Genomic DNA, 21,130 nt, shown 5'->3' on the forward strand with positions numbered 1-21,130 from the left:
GTTCGGAGCAACACTTACTACATGACTGTCAGCATCACTTTGAGGTTATTCGAAACTTTCACTCCATTACTTTTAGCATCATTTTGAGTTCATTAGCAATTCTTACTACATCACTGTTGCATCATTTTTAGATCATTAGCAATTCTTCTGACATCACTGTTGCATTATTTTGAGGTTCGTACCAACTATTACTACATTACTGTTGCATTATTTAAAGGTTCGTAGCAACTCTTACTACATTACTGTCAGCATCACTTTGAGTTTATTAGCAACTATCACTACATTGATGTTAGCATCATTTTGAGTTTATTAGCAATTCTTACGACATCACTGCAGCATTAAATTGAGGTTAGTAGCAACTCTTTCTTCATGACTGTCAGCATCTCTTTGAGGTTGTTCGAAACTCTGACTACATTACTGTAAGCATCACTGAGTTTATTACCAACTATCACTACATTACTGTTAGCATCATTTTGAGTTCATTAGCAATTCTTCCGACATCACTGTCGCATCATTTTGAGATCATTAGCAATTCTTCTGACATCACTGTCGCATTATTTTGACGTTCGGAGCAACTCTTACTACATTACTGTAAGCATCACTGAGTTTATTAGCAACTATCACTACATTACTGTTAGCATCATTTTGAGTTCATTAGCAATTCTGAGGACATCACTGTCGCAGTATTTTGAGGTTCGTAGCAACTCTTAGTAAATGACCATCAGCATCATTTTGAGATTATTCGAAACTTTCACTCCATTACTGTTAGCATCATTTTGAATTCATGAGCAATTCTTACTACATCCCTGTCGCATCATTTTGAGTTCATTAGCAATTCTTACTACATCACTGTCGCATCATTTTGAGATCAATAGCAATTCTTCTGACATCACTGTCGCATTATTTTGAGGTTCGTAGCAACTCTTACTACATTACTGTCAGCATCACTTTGAGTTTATTAGCAACCATCACGACATTACTGTTAGCATGATTTTGAGTTTATTAGCAATTCTTACGACATCACTGTAGCATTAAATTGAGTTCATTAGCAACTCTTACTACATGACTGTCAGCATCACTTTGAAGTTGTTCGAAACACTTATTACATTACTGTAAGCATCACTTTGAGGTTGTTCGAAAGTCTTACTACATTACTGTAAGCATCACTGAGTTTATGAGTAACTATCACTACATTACTGTTAACATCATTTTAAGTTCATTAGCAATTCTTATGACATCACTGTCGCAATATTTTGAGGTTTGTAGCAACTTTTACTACATTACTGTCGCATTATTTTGAGGTTCGTAGCAACTCTTACTACATGACTGTCAGCATTACTTTGAGGTTATTCGAAACTTTCACTCCATTACTGTTAGCATCATTTTGAGGTCATTTGCAATTCTTACTACATCACTGTCGCATCATTTTGGGATCATTAGCAATTCTTCTGACATCACTGTCACATTATTTTGAGGTTCGTAGCAACTCTTACTACTTTATTGTTGCATTATTTTAAGGTTTGTAGAAATTCTTACTACATTACTGTCAGCATCGCTTTGAGTTTATTAGCAACTTTCACTACATTACTGTTAGCATCATTTTGAGTTTATGAGCAATTCTCACGACATCACTGTAGCATTGAATTGAGTTCATTAGCAACTCTTACTAAATGACTGTCAGCATCACTTTGAGGTTGTTCGAAACTCTGACTACAATACTGTAAGCATCACTGAGTTTCTTCGCAACTATCACTACATTACTTATAGCATCATCTTGTGTTCATTAGCAATTCTTCCGACATGACTGTCGCAATATTTTGAGGTTCGTAGCAACTTTTACTACATTACTGTCGCATTATTTTGAGGTTTGTAGCAACACTTACGACATGACTGTCAGCATCACTTTGAGGTTATTCGAAACGTTCACTCCATTACTGTTAGCATCATTTTGAGTTCATGAGCAATTCTTTCTAAATCACTGTCGCATCATTTTTAGATCTTTAGCAATTCTTCCGACATCACTGTCGCAATATTTTGAGGTTCGTAGCAACTCTTACTACATTATTGTTGCATTATTTTAAGGTTCGTAGCAACTCTTACTACATTCCTGTCAGCATCACTTTGAGTTTATTAGCAGCAATCACTACATTACTGTTAGCATCATTTTGAGTTGTTGAGCAATTCTCACGACATCACTGGAGCACTAAATTGAGTTGATTCGCAACTCTTACTACATGACTGTCAGCATCACTTTGAGGTTATTCGAAACACTTACTACATTACTGTAAGCATCACTTTGAGGTTATTCGAAAGTTTCACTCCATTACTGTTAGCTTCATTTTGAGTTCATTAGCAATTCTTACTACATCACTGTCGCATCATTTTGAGACCATTAGCAATTCTTCCGACATCACTGTCGCAATATTTTGAGGTTCGTAGCAACTCTTACTACATTACTGTTGCATTATTTTAAGGTTCGTAGCAACTCTTACTACATTACTTTCAGCATCACTTTGAGTTTATTAGCCACTATCACTACATTACTGTTAGCATCATTTTGAGTTTTTGAGCAATTCTAACGACATCACAGTAGCATTAAATTGAGTTCATTAGCAACTCTTACTAAATGACTGTCAGCATCACTTTGAGGTTATTCGAAAGGTTCACTCCATTACTGTTAGCATCATTTTGAGTTCATGAGCATTTCTTTCAAAATCACTGTCGCATCTTTTTGAGATCTTTAGCAATTCTTCTGACATCACTGTCACATTATTTTGAGGTTCGTAGCAACTCTTCCTACATGACTGTCAGCATCACTTTGAGGTTGTTCGAAACACTTACTACATCACTGTAAGCATCACTGACTTGATTAGCAACTATCACTACATTACTGCTAGCATCATTTTGAGTTCATTAGCAATTCTTCCGACATCACTGTCGCAATATTTTGAGGTTCGTAGCAACTTTTACTACATTACTGTCGCATTATTTTGAGGTTCGTAGCAACTCTTTGTACATGACTGTCAGCATCACTTTGAGGTTATTCGAAACACTTACTACATTACTGTAAGCATCACTGAGTTGATTAGCAACTATCACTACATTACTGTTATCATCATTTTGAGTTTATTAGCATTTCTTCCGACATCACTATCGCAATATTTTGAGGTTCGTAGCAACTTTTACTACATTACTGTCGCATTATTTTGAGGTTCGTAGCAACAGTTTCTACATGACTGTCAGCATCACTTTGAGGTTATTCGAAAGTTTCACTCCATTACTGTTAGCATCATTTTGAGTTCATTAGCAATTCTTCCGACATCACTGTCGCAATATTTTGAGGTTCGTAGGAACTTTTACTACATTACTGTCGCATTATTTTGAGGTTCGTAGCAGCTCTTAGTACAAGACTGTCAGCATCACTTTGAGGTTGTTCGAAACACTTACTACATCACTGTCAGCATCACTGAGTTGATATGCAACTATCACTACATTACTGTTAGCATCATTTTGATGTTAGAAGCAACTTTTACTACATGACTGACAGCATCACTTTTAGGTTTTTCAAAACACTTACTACATTACTGTAAGCATCACTGAGTTTATTAGCAACTATCACTACATTACTGTTCGCATCATTTTGAGATCATTAGCAATTCTTCCGACATCACTGTCGCATTATTTTGAGGTTCGTAGCAACTGTTACTACATGACTGTCAGCATCACTTTGAGGTTATTCGAAACACTTACTACATTATTGTAAGCATCACTGAGTTGATTAGCAACTATCACTACATTACTGTTAGCATCATTTTGAGTTCATTAGCAATTCTTCTGACATCACTGTCGCATTATTTTGAGGTTGTTCGAAACACTTACTACATGACTGTCAGCATCACTTTGAGGTTGTTCGAACCTCTTACTACATTACTGTAAGCATCACTGAGTTTCTTAGCAACGATCACTACATTACTGTTAGCATCATTTTGAGGTTAGAAGCAACTCTTACTACATTACTGTTGCATTATTTAAAGGTTCGTAGCAACTCTTACTACATTACTGTCAGCATCACTTTGAGTTTATTAGCAATTCATAGACATCACTGCAGCATTAAATTGAGGTTAGTAGCAACTCTTACTTCATGACTGTCAGCATCTCTTTGAGGTTGTTCGAAACTCTTACTACATTATTGTAAGCATCACTGAGTTTATTAGCAACTATCACTACATTACTGTCAGCATCATTTTGAGTTCATTACCAATTCTTACTACATCACTGTCGCATCATTTTGAGATCTTTAGCAATTCTTCCGACATCACTGTCGCAGTATTTTGAGGTTCGTAGCAACTCTTAGTAAATGACCATCAGCATCATTTTGAGATTATTCGAAACTTTCACTCCATTACTGTTAGCATCATTTTGAATTCATGAGCAATTCTTACTACATCACTGTCGCATCATTTTGAGTTCATTAGCAATTCTTACTACATCACTGTCGCATCATTTTGAGATCAATAGCAATTCTTCTGACATCACTGTCACATTATTTTGAGGTTCGTAGCAACTCTTACTACATTACTGTCAGCATCACTTTGAGTTTATTAGCAACCATCACGACATTACTGTTAGCATGATTTTGAGTTTATTAGCAATTCTTACGACATCACTGTAGCATTAAATTGAGTTCATTAGCAACTCTTACTACATGACTGTCAGCATCACTTTGAAGTTGTTCGAAACACTTAGTACATTACTGTAAGCATCACTGAGTTTCTTAGCAACTATCACTACATTACTTTTAGCATCATATGTGTCGCAATATTTTGAGGTTCGTAGCGACTTTTACTACATTACTGTCGCATTATATTGAGGTTCGTAGCAACTCTTACTACATGACTTTCAGCATCACTTTGAGGTTGTTCGAAACACTTACTACATTACTGTAAGCATCATTGACTTGATTAGCAACTATCACTACATTACTGTTAGCATCATTTTGAGTTCATTAGCAATTCTTCCGACATTACTGTCGCATTATTTTGAGGTTCGTATCAACTTTTACTACATTACTGTCGCATTATTTTGATGTTCGTAGCAACACTTACTACATGACTGTCAGCATCACTTTGAGGTTATTCGAAAGTTTCACTCCATTACTGTTAGCATCATCTTGAGTTCATGAGCAAATCTTCCGACATCACTGTCGCAATATTTTGAGGTTCGTAGCAACTCTTACTACATTACTGTCAGCATCACTTTGAGTTTATTAGCAACTATCACTACATTACTGTTAGCATCATTTTGAGTTGTTGAGCAATTCTCACGACATCACTGCAGCATTAAATTGAGTTCATTTGCAACTCTTACTAAATGACTGTCAGCATCACTTTGAGGTTATTCGAAACTCCTTCTACATTACTGTAAGCATCACTGAGTTCCTTAGCAACTATCACTACATTAATGTTAGCATCATCTTGAGTTCATTAGCAATTCTTCCGACATCACTGTCGCATTATTTTGAGGTTCGTAGCAACTCTTAGTACAAGACTGTCAGCATCACTTTGAGGTTATTCGAAACGTTCACTCCATTACTGTTAGCATCATTTTGAGTTCATTAGCAATTCTTACTAATTCACTGTCGCATCATTTTGAGATCATGAGCAATTCTTCTGACATCACTGTCACATTATTTTGAGGTTCGTAGCAACTCTTGCTACATGACTGTCAGCATCACTTTGAGGTTATTCGAAACACTTACTACATTACTGTTAGCATCATTTTGAGTTCATTAGCAACTATCACTACATTACTGTTAGCATCATTTTGAGTTCATTAGCAATTCTTCCGACATCAATGTCGCATCGCAATATTTTGAGGTGCGGAGCAATTTTTACTACATTACTGTCGCATTATATTGAGGTTCGTAGCAACTCTTAGTACATGACTGTCAGCATCACTTTGAGGTTATTCGAAAGTTTCACTCCATGACTGTTAGCATCATTTTGAGTTCATTAGCAATTCTTACTAAATCACTGTCGCATCATTTTGAAATCATTAGCAATTCGTCTGACATCACTGTCACATTATTTTGAGGTTCGTAGCAACTCTTACTACATGACTGTCAGCATCACTTTGAGGTTGTTCAAAACACTTACTACATTACTGTAAGCATCACTGACTTGATTAGCAACTATCACTACATTACTGTTAGCATCATTTAAAGTTCATGAGCAACTCTTACTACATGACTTTCGCATTATATTGAGGTTCGTAGCAACTCTTACTACATGACTGTCAGCATCACTTTGAGGTTATTTGAAACTCTTACTACATTACTTTAAGCATCACTGACTTGATTAGCAACTATCACTACATTACTGTTAGCATCATTTTGAGTTCATTAGCATTTCTTCCGACATCACTGTCGCATTATTTTGAGGTTCGTAGCAACTTTTTCTGCATTACTGTTGCATTATTTTGAGGTTCGTAGCAACACTTACTACATGACTGTCAGCATCATTTTGAGGTTATTCGAAAGTTTCACTCCATTACTGTTAGCATCATTTTGAGTTCATTAGCAATTCTTACGACATCACTGTCGCATCATTTTGAGATCATTAGCAATTCTTCTGACATCACTGTCGCATAATTTTGATGTCTGTAGCAACACTTGGTACAAGACTGTCAGCATCACTTTGAGGTTATTCGAAACTCCTTCTACATTACTGTAAGCATCACTGAGTTCCTTAGCAACTATCACTACATTAATGTTAGCATCATTTTGAGTTCATTAGCAATTCTTCCGACATTACTGTCGCATTATTTTGAGTTTCGTATCAACTTTTACTACATTACTGTCGCATTATTTTGATGTTCGTAGCAACACTTACTACATGACTGTCAGCATCACTTTGAGGTTATTCGAAAGTTTCACTCCATTACTGTGAGCATCATCTTGAGTTCATGAGCAATTCTTCCGACATCACTGTCGCAATATTTTGAGGTCCGTAGCAACTTTTACTACATGACTGTAAGCATCACTTTGAGGTTATTCGAAAGTTTCACTCCATTACTGTTAGCATCATTTTGAGTTCATTAGCAATTCTTACTACATCACTGTCGCATCATTTTGAGATCATTAGCAATTCTTCTGACATCACTGTCGCATTATTTTGATGTTCGTAGCAACTCTTAGTACAAGACTGTCAGCATCACTTTGAGGTTATTCGAAAGTTTCACTCCATTACTGTTAGCATCATCTTGACTTCATGAGCAATTCTTCCGACATCACTGTCGCAATATTTTGAGGTTCGTAGCAACTCTTACTACATTACTGTCAGCATCACTTTGAGTTTATTAGCAACTATCACTACATTACTGTTCGCATCATTTTGAGTTGTTGAGCAATTCTCACGACATCACTGCAGCATTAAATTGAGTTCATTTGCAACTCTTACTAAATGACTGTCAGCATCACTTTGAGGTTATTCGAAACTCCTTCTACATTACTGTAAGCATCACTGAGTTCCTTAGCAACTATCACTACATTAATGTTAGCATCATCTTGAGTTCATTAGCAATTCTTCCGACATCACTGTCGCATTATTTTGAGGTTCGTAGCAACTCTTAGTACAAGACTGTCAGCATCACTTTGAGGTTATTCGAAACGTTCACTCCATTACTGTTAGCATCATTTTGAGTTCATTAGCAATTCTTACTAATTCACTGTCGCATCATTTTGAGATCATGAGCAATTCTTCTGACATCACTGTCACATTATTTTGAGGTTCGTAGCAACTCTTGCTACATGACTGTCAGCATCACTTTGAGGTTATTCGAAACACTTACTACATTACTGTTAGCATCATTTTGAGTTCATTAGCAACTATCACTACATTACTGTTAGCATCATTTTGAGTTCATTAGCAATTCTTCCGACATCAATGTCGCATCGCAATATTTTGAGGTGCGGAGCAATTTTTACTACATTACTGTCGCATTATATTGAGGTTCGTAGCAACTCTTAGTACATGACTGTCAGCATCACTTTGAGGTTATTCGAAAGTTTCACTCCATGACTGTTAGCATCATTTTGAGTTCATTAGCAATTCTTACTAAATCACTGTCGCATCATTTTGAAATCATTAGCAATTCGTCTGACATCACTGTCACATTATTTTGAGGTTCGTAGCAACTCTTACTACATGACTGTCAGCATCACTTTGAGGTTGTTCAAAACACTTACTACATTACTGTAAGCATCACTGACTTGATTAGCAACTATCACTACATTACTGTTAGCATCATTTTAAGTTCATTAGCAATTCTTCCGACATTACTGTCGCATTATTTTGAGGTTCGTATCAACTTTTACTACATTACTGTCAGCATCACTTTGAGGTTATTCGAAACGTTCACTCCATTACTGTTAGCATCACTTTGAGTTCATTAGCAATTCTTACTAAATCACTGTCGCATCATTTTGAGATCATTAGCAATTCTTCTGACATCACTGTCACATTATTTTGAGGTTCGTAGCAACTCTTACTACATGATTGTCAGCATCACTTTGAGGTTGTTCGAAACACTTACTACATTACTGTAAGCATCACTGACTTGATTAGCAACTATCACTACATTACTGTTAGCATCATTTTAAGTTCATTAGCAATTCTTCCGACATTACTGTCGCATTATTTTGAGGTTCGTATCAACTTTTACTACATTACTGTCGCATTATTTTGATGTTCGTAGCAACACTTACTACATGACTGTCAGCATCACTTTGAGGTTATTCGAAAGTTTCACTCCATTACTGTTAGCATCATCTTGAGTTCATGAGCAATTCTTCCGACATCACTGTCGCAATATTTTGAGGTCCGTAGCAACTTTTACTACATGACTGTAAGCATCACTTTGAGGTTATTCGAAAGTTTCACTCCATTACTGTTAGCATCATTTTGAGTTCATTAGCAATTCTTACTACATCACTGTCGCATCATTTTGAGATCATTAGCAATTCTTCTGACATCACTGTCGCATTATTTTGATGTTCGTAGCAACTCTTAGTACAAGACTGTCAGCATCACTTTGAGGTTATTCGAAAGTTTCACTCCATTACTGTTAGCATCATCTTGACTTCATGAGCAATTCTTCCGACATCACTGTCGCAATATTTTGAGGTTCGTAGCAACTTTTACTACATCACTGTCGCATCATTTTGAGATCATTAGCAATTCTTCTGACATCACTGTCGCATTATTTTGATGTTCGTAGCAACTCTTAGTACAAGACTGTCAGCATCACTTTGAGGTTATTCGAAAGTTTCACTCCATCACTTTTAGCATCATCTTGAGTTCATGAGCAATTCTTCCGACATCACTGTCGCAATATTTTGAGGTTCGTAGCAACTTTTACTACATTACTGTCGCATTATTTTGAGGTTCGTAGCAACACTTACTACATGACTGTAAGCATCACTTTGAGGTTATTCGAAAGTTTCACTCCATTACTGTTAGCATCATTTTGAGTTCATTAGCAATTCTTACTACATCACTGTCGCATCATTTTGAGATCATTAGCAATTCTTCTGACATCACTGTCGCATTAGTTTGATGTTCGTAGCAACTCTTAGTACAAGACTGTCAGCATCACTTTGAGGTTATTCGAAACGTTCACTCCATTACTGTTAGCATCATTTTGAGTTCATGAGCAATTCTTTCTGAATCACTGTCGCATCATTTTGAGATCTTTAGCAATTCTTCTGACATCACTGTCGCAATATTTTCAGGTTCGTAGCGACTTTTACTACATTACTGTCGCATTATATTGAGGTTCGTAGCAACTATCACTACATTACTGTTAGCATCATTTTAAGTTCATTAGCAATTCTTCCGACATCACTGTCGCAATATTTTGAGGTTCGTAGCCACTTTTACTACATTACTGTCGCATTATATTGAGGTTCGTAGCAACTCTTACGACATGACTGTCAGCATCACTTTGAGGTTATTCGAAACACTTACTACATTACTGTAAGCATCACTGAGTTTATTAGCAACTATCACTACATTACTGTTAGCATCATTTTGAGTTCATTAGCAATTCTTCCTACATCACTGTCGCAATATTTTGAGGTTCGCAGCAACTCTAACTACATGACTGTCAGCATCACTTTGAGGTTATTCAGAACTTTCACTCCATTACTGTTAGCATCATTTTGAGTTCATTAGCAATTCTTACTAAATCACTGTCGCATCATTTTGAGATCATTAGCAATTCTTCTGACATCACTGTCGCAATAATTTGAGGTTCGTAGCAACTATCACTACATTACTGTTAGCATCATTTTAAGTTCACTAGCAATTCTTACTACATTACTGTTAGCATCATTTTGAGATCATTAGCAGTTCTACCGACATCACTGTCGCAATATTTTGAGGTTCGTAGCAACTCTTACTACATTATTGTTGCATTATTTTAAGGTTCGTAGCAACTCTTACTACATTACTGTCAGCATCACTTTGAGTTTATTAGCAACTATCACTACATTACTGTTAGCATCATTTTGAGTTCATGAGCAATTCTCACGACATCACTGTAGCATTAAATTGAGTTCATTAGCAACTCTTACTAAATGACTGTCAGCATCACTTTGAGGTTGTTCGAAACTCTTACTACATTACTGTAAGCATCACTGAGTTTCTTAGCAACTATCACTACATTATTGTTAGCATCATCTTGAGTTCATTAGCAATTCTTCCGACATCACTGTCGCAATATTTTGAGGTTCGTAGCAACTTTTACTACATTACTGTCGCATTATATTGAGGTTCGTAGCAACTCTTACTACATGACTGTCAGCATCACTTTGAGGTTATTCGAAACACTTACTACATTACTGTAAGCATCACTGACTTGATTAGCAACTATCACTACATTACTGTTAGCATCATTTTGAGATCATGAGCAATTCTTCCGACATCACTGTCGCATTATTTTGAGGTTCGTAGCAACTCTTACTACACGACTGTCAGCATCACTTTGAGGTTATTCGAAAATTGAACTCCATTACTGTTAGCATCATTTTGAGTTCATTAGCAATTCTTACTACATCACTGTCGCATCATTTTGAGATCATTAGCAATTCTTCCGACATCACTGTCGCGATATTTTGAGGTTCGTAGCGACTTTTACTACATTACTGTCGCATTATATTGAGGTTAGTAGCAACTCTTACGACATGACTGTCAGCATCACTTAGAGGTTATTCGAAAAACTTACTACATTACTGTAAGCATCACTGACTTGATTAGCAACTATCACTACATTACTGTTAGCATCATTTTGAGTTCATTATTAATTCTTCCGACATCACTGTTGCATTATTTTGATGTTCGTATCAACTTTTACTACATTACTGTCGCATTATTTTGAGGTTCTTAGCAACTCTTACTTCATGACTGTCAGCATCACTTTGAGGTTATTTGAAAGTTTCACTCCATTACTGTTAGCATCATTGTGAGTTCATTCGCAATTCTTACTACATCACTGTCGCATCATTTTGAGATCATTAGCAGTTCTTCCGACATCACTCTCGCAATATTTTTAGGTTCGTAGCAACTCTTACTACATTATTGTTGCATTATTTTAAAGTTCGTAGCAACTCTTACTACATTACTGTCAGCATCACTTTGAGGTTATTCGAAACTTTCACTCCATTACTGTTAGCATCATTTTGAGTTCATGAGCAATTCTTACTAAACCACTGTCGCATCATTTTGAGATCTTTAGCAATTCTTCTGACATCACTTTCGCAATATTTTCAGGTTCGTAGCGACTTTTACTACATTACTGTCGCATTATATTGAGGTTCGTAGCAACTATCACTACATTACTGTTAGCATCATTTTAAGTTCATTAGCAATTCTTCCGACATCACTGTCGCAATATTTTGAGGTTCGTAGCCACTTTTACGACATTACTGTCGCATTATATTGAGGTTCGTAGCAACTCTTACGACATGACTGTCAGCATCACTTTGAGGTTATTCGAAACACTTACTACATTACTGTAAGCATCACTGAGTTTATTAGCAACTATCACTACATTACTGTTAGCATCATTTTGAGTTCATTCGCAATTCTTCCTACATCACTGTCGCAATATTTTGAGGTTCGTAGCAACTCTAACTACATGACTGTCAGCATCACTTTGAGGTTATTCGAAACTTTCACTCCATTACTGTTAGCATCATTTTGAGTTCATTAGCAATTCTTACTAAATCACTGTCGCATCATTTTGAGCTCATTAGCAATTCTTCTGACATCACTGTCGCAATAATTTGAGGTTCGTAGCAACTATCACTACATTACTGTTAGCATCATTTTAAGTTCATTAGCAATTCTTACTACATTACTGTTAGCATCATTTTGAGATCATTAGCAGTTCTACCGACATCACTGTCGCAATATTTTGAGGTTCGTAGCAACTCTTACTACATTATTGTTGCATTATTTTAAGGTTCGTAGCAACTCTTACTACATTACTGTCAGCATCACTTTGAGTTTATTAGCAACTATCACTACATTACTGTTAGCATCATTTTGAGTTCATGAGCAATTCTCACGACATCACTGTAGCATTAAATTGAGTTCATTAGCAACTCTTACTAAATGACTGTCAGCATCACTTTGAGGTTGTTCGAAACTCTTACTACATTACTGTAAGCATCACTGAGTTTCTTAGCAACTATCACTACATTATTGTTAGCATCATCTTGAGTTCATTAGCAATTCTTCCGACATCACTGTCGCAATATTTTGAGGTTCGTAGCAACTTTTACTACATTACTGTCGCATTATATTGAGGTTCGTAGCAACTCTTACTACATGACTGTCAGCATCACTTTGAGGTTATTCGAAACACTTACTACATTACTGTAAGCATCACTGACTTGATTAGCAACTATCACTACATTACTGTTAGCATCATTTTGAGTTCATTATTAATTCTTCCGACATCACTGTCGCATTATTTTGATGTTCGTATCAACTTTTACTACATTACTGTCGCATTATTTTGAGGTTCTTAGCAACTCTTACTTCATGACTGTCAGCATCACTTTGAGGTTATTCGAAACACTTACTACATTACTGTTAGCATCATTCTGAGTTGATTAGCAACTATCACTACATTACTGTTAGCATCATTTTGAGTTCATTAGCAATTCTTCCGACATCACTGTCGCAATATTTTGAGGTTCGTAGCAACTTTTACTACATTACTGTCGCATTATTTTGAGGTTCGTAGCAACACTTACTACATGACTGTAAACATCACTTTGAGGTTATTTGAAAGTTTCACTCCATTACTGTTAGCATCATTGTGAGTTCATTAGCAATTCTTACTACATCACTGTCGCATCATTTTGAGATCATTAGCAGTTCTTCCGACATCACTGTCGCAATATTTTGAGGTTCGTAGCAACTCTTACTACATTACTGTTAGCATCATTTTGAGTTGTTGAGCAATTCTCACGACATCACTGTTGCATTAAATTGAGTTCATTAGCAACTCTTACTACATTACTGTCAGCATCACTTTGAGGTTATTCGAAACTTTCACTCCATTACTGTTAGCATCATTTTGAGTTCATGAGCAATTCTTACTAAACCACTGTCGCATCATTTTGAGATCTTTAGCAATTCTTCTGACATCACTGTCGCAATATTTTGAGGTTCGTAGCAACTTCTACTACATTACTTTCGCATTATTTTGAGGTTCGTAGCAACTCTTAGTACATGACTTTCAGCATCACTTTGAGGTTATTTGAAACGTTCACTCCATTACTGTTAGCATCATTTTGAGTTCATGACCAATTCTTACGAAATCACTGTCGCATCATTTTGAGATCATTAGCAATTCTTCTGACATCACTGTCACATTATTTATAGGTTCGTAGCAACTCTTACTACATTTTTATTGCATTAAATTGAGTTCATTAGCAACTCTTACTAAATGACTGTCAGCATCACTTTGAGGTTGTTAGAAACTCTTACTACATTCCTGTAAGCATCATTGAGTTTCTTAGCAACTATCACTACATTACTGTTAGCATCATCTTGAGTTCATTAGCAATTCTTCCGACATGACTGTCGCAATATTTTGAGGTTCGTAGCAACTTTTACTACATTACTGTCGCATTATTTTGAGGTTCGTATTAACTCTAACTACATGACTGTCAGCATCACTTTGAGGTTATTCGAAAGTTTCACTCCATTACTGTTAGCATCATTTTGAGTTCATGAGCAATTCTTACTCCATCACTGTCGCATCATTTTGAGGTTCGTAGCAACTCTTAGTACATGACTGTCAGCATCACTTTGAGGTTTTTCGAAACAGTTACTACATTACTGTAAGCATCACTGAGTTTATTAGCATCTATCACTACATTACTGTTAGCATCATTTTGAGTTCATTAGCAATTCTTCTGACATCACTGTCGCATTATTTTGAGGTTCAAAGCAACTCTTACTACATGACTGTCATCATCACTTTGAGGTTGTTCGAAACACTTCCTACATTACTGTAAGCATCACTGAGTTTATTAGCATCTATCACTACATTACTGTTAGCATCATTTTGTGTTCATTCGCAATTCTTCTGACATCACTGTCGCATTATTTTGAGGTTCGTAGCAACTCTTACTGCATGACTGTCAGCATCACTTTGAGGTTGTTCGAAGCACTTACTACATTACTGTTAGCATCACTGACTTGATTAGCAACTATCACTACATTACTGTTAGCATCATTTTGAGTTTATTCGCAACTATCACTACATTACTGTTAGCATCATTTTGAGTTCATGAGCAATTCTCACGACATCACAGTAGCATTGAATTGAGTTCATTAGCAACTCTTACTAAATGACTTTCAGCATCACTTTGAGGTTGTTCGAAACTCTTACTACATTACTGTAAGCATCACTGAGTTTCTTTGCAACTATCACTACATTACTGTTAGCATCTTCTTGAGTTCATTAGCAATTCTTCCGACATCACTGTCGCAATATTTTGAGGTTTCTCAGCAACTTTTACTTCATTTCTTTCGCATTATTTTGAGGTTTGTAGCAACACTTACAACATGACTGTCAGCATCACTTTGAGGTTATTCGAAAGTTTCACTCCATTACTGTTAGCATCATTTTGAGTTCATTAGCAATTCTTACGACATCACTGTCCCATCAGTTTGAGATCATGACCAATTCTTCTGACTCACTGTCGCATTATTTTGAGGTTCAAAGCAACTCTTACTACATGACTTTCATCATCACTTTGAGGTTTTTCGAAACACTTACTACATTACTGTTAGCATCACTGACTTGATTAGCAACTATCACTACATTACTGTTAGCATCATTTTGAGTTTATTCGCAACTATCACTACATTACTGTTAGCATCATTTTGAGTTCATGAGCAATTCTCACGACATCACTGTAGCATTGAATTGAGTTCATTAGCAACTCTTACTAAATGACTTTCAGCATCACTTTGAGGTTGTTCGAAACTCTTACTACATTACTGTAAGCATCACTGAGTTTCTTAGCAACTATCACTACATTACTGTTTGCATCATTTTGAGTTCATTAGCAATTCTTCCGACATCACTGTCGCAATATTTTGAGGTTCGTAGCAACTTTTACTACATTTCTTTCGCATTATTTTGAGGTTTGTAGCAACACTTACAACATGACTGTCAGCATCACTTTGAGGTTATTCGAAAGTTTCACTCCATTACTGTTAGCATCATTTTGAGTTCATTAGCAATTCTTACTACATCACTGTCGCATCATTTTGAGATCTTTAGCAATTCTTCTGACATCACTGTCGCATTATTTTGAGGTTCGTAGCAACTCTTACTACATGACTGTCACCATCACTTTGAGGTTGTTCGAAACACTTACTACATTACTGTAAGCATCACTGAGTTGATTAGCAACAATCACTACATTACTGTTAGCATCATTTTAAGTTCATTAGCAATTCTTCCGACATTACTGTCGCATTATATTGAGTTTCGTGGCAACTCTTACGACATTATTGTTGCATTATTTTAAGGTTCGTAGCAACTCTTACTACATTACTGTCAGCATCACTTTGAGGTTATTCGAAACGTTCACTCCATTACTGTTAGCATCATTTTGCGATCATTACCAATTTTTCTGACATCACTGTCGCATCATTTTGAGATCTTTCGCAATTCTTCTGACATCACTTTCGCATTATTTTGAGGTTCGAAGCAACTCTTAGTACAAGACTGTCAGCATCACTTTGAGGTTATTCGAAACACTTACTACATTACTCTAAGCATCACTGAGTTTATTAGCAACGATTACTAAATTACTGTTAGCATTATTTTGAGTTCATTAGCAATTCTTCTGACATCACTGTCGAAATATTTTGAGGTTCGTAGCAATTTTTACTACATTACTGTCGCATTATTTTGAGGTTCGTAGCAACTCTTACTACATTATTGTTGCATTATTTTGAGGTTTGTAGCAACTCTTACTACATTACTGTCAGCATCACTTTGAGTTTATTAGCAAGTATCACTACATTACTGTTAGCATCATTTTAAGTTCATTAGCAATTCTTCCGAATTCATGTTCAATTCCGAATTCAATTCCCTCCACCTGATATACCTCAGGCGGATGAGGGCCTGCTGCTTCCTTGAAATATTTCTAAATATTTCAGTTGCAACTGTATAGTGATGGTGGCTCAGTTTAGAGCTGTCAATCAATGTTAATAATTGATCTTAGCATCTGGAGATTATTTTAGGAACACAAATACTTTTACTTCATTCTAAGGATGAGCAGACGTTCAATATAGTTCTCTTTTCCTGGTCAAAGACTCCTGCTAGTCAGAGAGGATCTGGGCTGGATTGGAAAGCTTCAGAGAGGAAAACCTTCACTCTGGACTGGACTGAGAACGGAGCAGCCTCAGCTTCCTGGAGCCTGACTTGCCTCTGTGGTCTAAGGTTGTGTGGGCTGACATCACAGTGAAACTCCTGAGATCACAGAGCCTTTGAGATCACAGGCTGACTTCCTTTTTATCCCTAAAATGAAGAAGAAAAATGTTGTGTCTGTGTTTGTGTTGCTGCATCAGTTAAACAGTGACTCTGACAGAGGGGGTGTAGCTCAGTGGTAGAGCGCATGCTTTGCATGTGTGAGGACCTGGGTTCAATCCCCGGCATCTCCAGCTGGTCCTGTGTAGCCTTCATCTTATCAGCTAAATTGATCCATAAATGTGACAACAAACTACCAGAAGAGAAACCAGTCTGTTGCATATCAAAGTATTTGTAGCAGGCTCAGTGTGACTGTGAGCCTTCATGGCCAGCATGAAGGAGCTGGTTTTATCTTTGCTGGGGAAATCCCACACACAGCTGCTCTCAGTTCCAAATTTGTGTGTCCTCACTCCTCCGTCCTCCTGCTGCCCTCAGAATACAGACACAATTCAACCTGGCAAGTTTGGAGCATAGAAGTGCTCCTGAAGAGATGTGTGTCAGCCCACAGCTGGCTGTTCTTACCTGGAACCTCAAGATGAAACTGCTTCCACAGATTGGAAATGAATCTGATGTTGACTTTTGGACAAATCACCTGTTCATCAGTTCATCATCACTTCCATCCATTTCTACTGCTTATCTTGTTATAGAAAGGAGTCTATCTGCTGTGTGACGGAGGCAGTTACTGTGAGCTGCTGCATGTCTCAGTGTGTGTGTGTGTGGGGGGGGGGGCTGTGTGTGACTGGTCGGCTGCCAAGGATTATTGATGAGATCAATCATGATCAGCTCAGAGATCACGGCACAGAAGAAGGAGACTTTTTGATTTTTGGGGGTTCAGTTTCTAAGTCAGACACATCATCACAATTTGAAGTTTTCCTCCAGTAAAAAACAAAACAACACAAAACCAAACAAAACCATGATTTGACTTTTGATGTCTACAATTTTTGGAAATTGTGAGTCCAACAAGCAGGAGGCCGTTTGAGCTTGGAAACTGTGAAGCATCACCAGTAACTGCTGGTTAATTTACAGTTGTTTCCTCCAAAAAGTTTAAAATGAACTCAATGCTGAATCCCTCGTCGTCATCACTGAGCTGCAGAACTGGTCCATGCAGGAGGCTGAGCAGGTCTTCCTCTCTGGTCCAGTGTCTCAGCACAGGTCAGAGTAGAGAATTAAAACATGAACACAAATCTTTATCAGCTGTTTACTGACATCAGTGACTACCTTCAAGTAAGAGTGTTAGTGAATGGACCCTTTTTAAAGTTTATGTTATAATGTTTGAAAAATGATGCTCACAAAAACACAATAAAAGTGTTTGTGGTAAAATGATTCCAGTAGATTTTATTGCCATTTTAAGAGTTCAAGCATATTTTGATGACATTGTTTGATGTCATGACTCTCAGTTACTTTTGCAGGACCATCGTGACATGAAATCTTCCTCATCATCCCATATCGACCCTCAACCCCTCACACAGAACCAGGAGCCCTCAACTGAAGGAACCTTTAAAACTGAGAAGTTGGACAGAAAGCAGTATTTTGGTGGAACGAACCTTTAAAACTATAAATTAGAAAGTATTTTGGTGGAATGAACCTTTAAAACTATAAATTAGAAAGTATTTGGTGGAACGAACCTTTAAAACTATAAATTAGAAAGTATTTTGGTGGAATGAACCTTTAAAACTGTAAATTAGAAAGTATTTTGGTGGAATGAACCTTTAAAACTATAAATTAGAAAGTATTTTTGTGGAATCGTAATAAACCTTGAATACTATAGTTATAAAGTATTTTGCTGCCACCCGACTCAACAGGTGGCGTTGTAGGGAACTGCAGCTCTCTGGTGCTGCAGGATCTCCTCTTGAAAAGCCTCACACTTCAGAGTCGTTCCAGAATCTAGGAGCAGAAACCAAAGTCTCCTACGACGAGGATGGGATTGGAACCCACGCCTGCAGAGCTCAATGGGGTTTCAAATGTTGAAAAGCACTCTCGTAATTTATCATCGCATCAGTTAAAGACAACAATACATAAAGAAATTGCTTACCGTTGCAATCGGCCATTTTCCAAAAAAGAAAGACTTCTCTCCTGGTGAAAAGAAAAGAAGAGTCGTACGGTCCTCTGAGGTCCTGTTGTGTCTTTTGGTCAGAAGCAAACAAAGTGTGTGCCAAGTCGGCTGTGATGAATCTCCCAGTAAACCAGGGGTTGGGTTCCCCACACCTTCCTCCCCTCAAACAGAAGGCCAGACGTGTGACTTGGAACACCAAACAGGACCAATGGTCTGTGTGAGGCTTGAGGGAGGACATGTCTGTCTTCTTGCAGTAGTTACTTTCCCTGGTGAGGAGTTACTTTCAGAGTGGAGGAACTCAGGTACTATCTCAGTTACATTTTGGCAGAAGTAACTAGTAACTATAACTACCTACTTTTGCAAAGTCCCGTGCCAGACACTGAACATGAGACACTTGCGGTCTCTTGGTGTGACAATCAGCCGCTCTGTGACAGCAGTGGAGACACCAGCAGACAGGGCGGAACTAACAGTGCAGAGGAAGAGGAAGTAGCCCCACTAGAGCCCTCCCTCCCTCTCAATCTTTCTCTCTCTCTCTCTCTTTTGTCTTTTCTTCTATTTATTTGCCTTCTGCTGTCTGTCCTTTCCTGCTCTCGTTTAAAAACCAACCACAGCAGACGTCCGTTCCCATGATGAAAATTAATATAAAAGATAGATTTGTTTTCCTCTTAAGTTTCGAAGCATTTTCAGATTCATGAAAAGATCATCAATCAGTGCAGTATTTCAGACAGACTTCTGGTCCGTGAGGACGAGGAATCCAGGACAGATCCACAGAACTCCAACTGCCATCTTTGATGGTTCCTTCTCAGTCTGTCGGGTGGAGAGATCCTCCTGAGTCAACGAGCCCTTTTAGGATCCACCTCCATTTATGGATGGAATTTATACAGCATCCACTCACCAGTGGAGTCTGATATTCAACAATAAAGATTCCCAAGTCACTGTCCAACACTGGCTGGAGCAGCAGAGCTGGCAAAATGTCATCTTTTCTGTCATTGTTTCAAAATGTCCTCACTAAGATGGTTATTAATTCCTCATTCTCAGCTGCTGCAGCCTTTAAAGAAAACCTTTGACTGGTGGCTCTAACAAAGATCAGATGTTGTCTCCTCTAGAACATCAAAATGATAACAATAAAGATAAGAATAAAGATAATTTGATGAATTTCAGTCTCCTACAAATGTGTGTGAATGTGGTTGTTGTGGCCGAGTGGTGAAGGCGATGGACTTGAAATCCATTGGGGTCTCCCCGCGTAGGTTCGAGTCCTGCCAACAACGTTCAACTGTTGATGGTCCATATCAGACCTCTTCCCCTACTTTGTGCTCCAGTTGTCTCCTCATCAGGCACCACAGGATCCAGGAGTCAAAGCAAATCACGAGTGACTTTAAAAATGGCCATCAAACACAAAATAAAGGTTGAAATATGTTTCAAATTTAATTTTATGTTGACATGTTTCATCCATTTCACCACCACACTGTCCTTCATCACAACATTTAACATCAGGACTGCTCCCAGATCAGCTCCATGATCAGAGATCAAAGACTGAAGCAGGAGATCAATGCTCAGAACCCCGAGATCAAACACAGATTTCAGAGACCAAACACAGAATTCAGAGATCAAAGAAATAACCTATGGAGGCTACACCCCCCCCCCCCGACAGTTTCCATTTCAGTCAAATCAATTTTATTTTTTTAGCGCCAAATCACAACAAAAGTGATCTCATGACACTCTACAAGAAGAGCAGGTCCAGCACCTCAGTCCTTCCATCAGTTAACACCCAACAATTCTCCATCAGCAAGCACATCCTGCAACAGTAGTGACTAAAACCTTCCTTTAACAGGCAGGAATGTAGAGCAGATCCAGGATCAGTGGGGACTGATGTCTGCTTTGACCCCCTGGTGAAAGAATATGTCCTGTCTTGTCTCCTGTCTTCCTCCAGAAAGGTGGCAACCTGACAGCAAACAAACCCATCCTCTGAACTAGGAGTCTCAGTTGAGGCTCCATCTGAAACCAAAGACT

At 37.6% G+C, this 21,130-nt stretch overlaps 2 non-coding genes across 2 annotated transcripts; both read left to right on the plus strand.

The window, feature by feature from the left end:
* Nucleotides 1-17,189: 17,189 nt before the first annotated feature.
* Nucleotides 17,190-17,261, plus strand: trnaa-ugc (transfer RNA alanine (anticodon UGC)). The gene has a single exon. It is a non-coding gene; the product is annotated as a tRNA-Ala (tRNA).
* A 3,045-nt stretch (nucleotides 17,262-20,306) lies between these two features.
* trnas-uga (transfer RNA serine (anticodon UGA)) lies at nucleotides 20,307-20,388 on the plus strand. The gene has a single exon. It is a non-coding gene; the product is annotated as a tRNA-Ser (tRNA).
* Nucleotides 20,389-21,130: the final 742 nt, after the last annotated feature.

This window comes from Aulostomus chinensis, chromosome 1 (genome assembly GCF_037954235.1).
Source record: "Aulostomus chinensis isolate RoL2024-O1b breed Wild chromosome 1, RoL_Achi_v1.0, whole genome shotgun sequence".
NCBI lineage: Eukaryota > Metazoa > Chordata > Actinopteri > Syngnathiformes > Aulostomidae > Aulostomus > Aulostomus chinensis.